General features: G+C 43.8%; 1 protein-coding gene across 2 annotated transcripts in view; it reads left to right on the plus strand.

The window, feature by feature from the left end:
* The window catches only part of LOC138043214 (small ribosomal subunit protein mS39-like), a 51701-nt gene that overhangs the window by 21289 nt on the left and 27912 nt on the right, over positions 1–2500 (plus strand). The gene's annotated exons all lie outside the window — the stretch shown is intronic.

Below are 2500 nucleotides of genomic sequence, written 5' to 3' on the forward strand. Positions count from 1 at the left end.
CTAACCACTGGGCCACACTGCCTCCTGCCTCCTGCCTCTCTTTCTCCCTGTGGCTCATCATTCACTCTTTTCACAATCCCTTGTTCAAGCTGGTCTTGGATTATCCAGTTGTTCTCATCCAGGTGTCCAGGTTGTTTCTCCAGTTTCTTCACAAGGTTTTTAGTCGGCAAAGACTTCCATTACGATTGTTAGGCAAGAGTGTGTGTCCAGCTTTCCACAAAAGGCCAGTTTCATATCAACCCTCTGGATGTCTTACAAGCTGCTTTTGGAATTCACTGTATACTGCCTGCTGATCACCTGCTGGTTTCTTCTAAACCCAACACATCAAGGCTACACAATTACTCATAGTCTGTCGAAGAACTTCTTGTGAGGCACACGCTACTCAAGTTGGTCTTTGCACCTGGGGGCATAATGGTCCAACCAAATTATGTAAGCTCTGCTATTGGTTCGCCTAGCTTGCCAACTCTTGGCACTGACCTTGTCTTCAGCTTTGCATATTCACTAGCACCCAGGATCACATGAACTGGCAGCTCTTGCTTTGTATCTTGATCACCCATCATTACACCTTTTAGATATTTGTGCTGTAACATCATTTCTGTGTATTGCAGGTCGGGAACTGTCAGCAGCACACCTTTGTCAACTTTACTCAGGGTAGTGGGCAGGCTGAAATTTCCCTTAATGTTAAAGATTTGCACCTTATAGATTTCTACTTTCTGGCTTTCTGTCATCATCATCATCATCATCATCTCGATTCTCTTGTACTGCTTGTGATCAAGTTTCCTGTTCAGTCACTAAATCAGTGTAGTCGTTGCGTATGAGCTGCCCCCACCAGTGTCCAATAGTGCTCAACACCTAATTCCCTCTACTTTCACAACTACTACTGGATACACCACTAAGCCCTCCCCTGTTGCCAACATTAACCGGCTAGAGTTCTTATCACAAATTGAAGTGTGGTGTTTGCCATTACACTCCTGGCTATTGGTCTTGGACAGACATTCGGCCGCTTGATGTATTTTTCCGGTACAGTTGTAGCATAACTTGTTGGTACTCAAATACCTTCTTCTATCTGCTACCCCTCTGATCCTTTCACAATCAACTGATCTGTGTTCCACTGATTTATAGTAAACACAAGGCTTCGGTTTCCACTCCTCTTGTTTAGCTTGAAACCCCTTATCACCACCTTTGTCATTCCTCCCAGAGTTGCCACCCCTGTGGCTATCCAGGGGCACTGGGTTTCTCTCACCATTTTCTCAAAGCCTCTACTAACTGTGGAAACCCCCACCTTTGCCAATCTTCATCAATCCTCACAAGGTCAGCTCAGATGCCTGGTAATTTGTCTCTAATTTCTTTCTCCTTCCCCATGCTCTCGAGTGTCTGAATGTTTGTTACCAGCTTCTCATAAAATTCACAGATTCTTGCTGGGTTTGTTCCTTATATGACTGACAGTCTCATTATGTTCTTCATAAACTCTATGTGCATTAGCTACTTCACTTGGCCTCCCATATTTGGTCTTTAGTATGTTTTTTGCTCTTTCATAACCCTCGCTGGTAAATGGTAACCCATCTACGGTTGCTCTGGCCCTTGATACAAGCAGTTCTTTCAAACATGAGAATTTGGTAAGTGTGTTAATGTCTGATTTATTTATTTCCGCTTCAAACTGTTCCCAAAACCTTTGCCAGTCTAGATGGGTTCCCTGAATTTTGGTAATCACAAGTTCGGTAATTTAGCTTTCAATTTTCCCGCAGCATCGCTATCCTTCTCGTCAGCTTTTGCCTCTAACTTCTTCTTAATCTCCCATCTCGACCTTTCTTCCTCCTCTTGAATTTCTCTTGTTTCTCGTTCCCTCAAACTTCGCTCCAACTCTTCTAGCCCTTTGACTGCCGTTTCGTACTCTTCCAAGCTCTTTTCAATCCTTTTACTCTACGCTCGAATGTTGTCCTCCTCGTCGTCCTTTTCAAGTTTCAATTCCTGTACTCTCGCCTTTATGTCGTGACATCATTCCTCCACTTTGCTCTCAAGAAGCTTGCGATGTCTCTGAATTGGTTATAATGATTTAGTTCCAGCGATTTTGTCTGAACCTTCGTGCGTCAGTTTCAACACCTTCAGTTCGTTTCTTCCTCTTCCACAGATGTTGACATGATTACGTCCTGGCAGAGTCGCCACTTTGTCGGAACTGTTTTTTCTGATAACAAACTCACGGATTGATTCAAGCACACTGATAAACTGTTTTAATCGGCCACAACTCTCGCTTTACAGGTCAATTCACTTGCCATGTTCTCTTCCAAACTCTTTTGAAACGATTCCCGGTCCCTACCGAGCGCGGGCTGGTGACGCCTGACTAATCTTACAACGAACGCTTACCACGAGTGCTTTCAACGAGCGCTTACAACGAATTTAAAAACAAGAAAGTTACAACTTGAACGACTGGAATCTCGACATCCACAATTAGCGCTCCAGCACTAGAAGACTAGACATTTAAATAAAGTTCCTTTCCTTTCCT

Source organism: Montipora capricornis, chromosome 3 (genome assembly GCF_036669925.1).
Source record: "Montipora capricornis isolate CH-2021 chromosome 3, ASM3666992v2, whole genome shotgun sequence".
Classification (NCBI taxonomy): Eukaryota; Metazoa; Cnidaria; class Anthozoa; order Scleractinia; family Acroporidae; genus Montipora; species Montipora capricornis.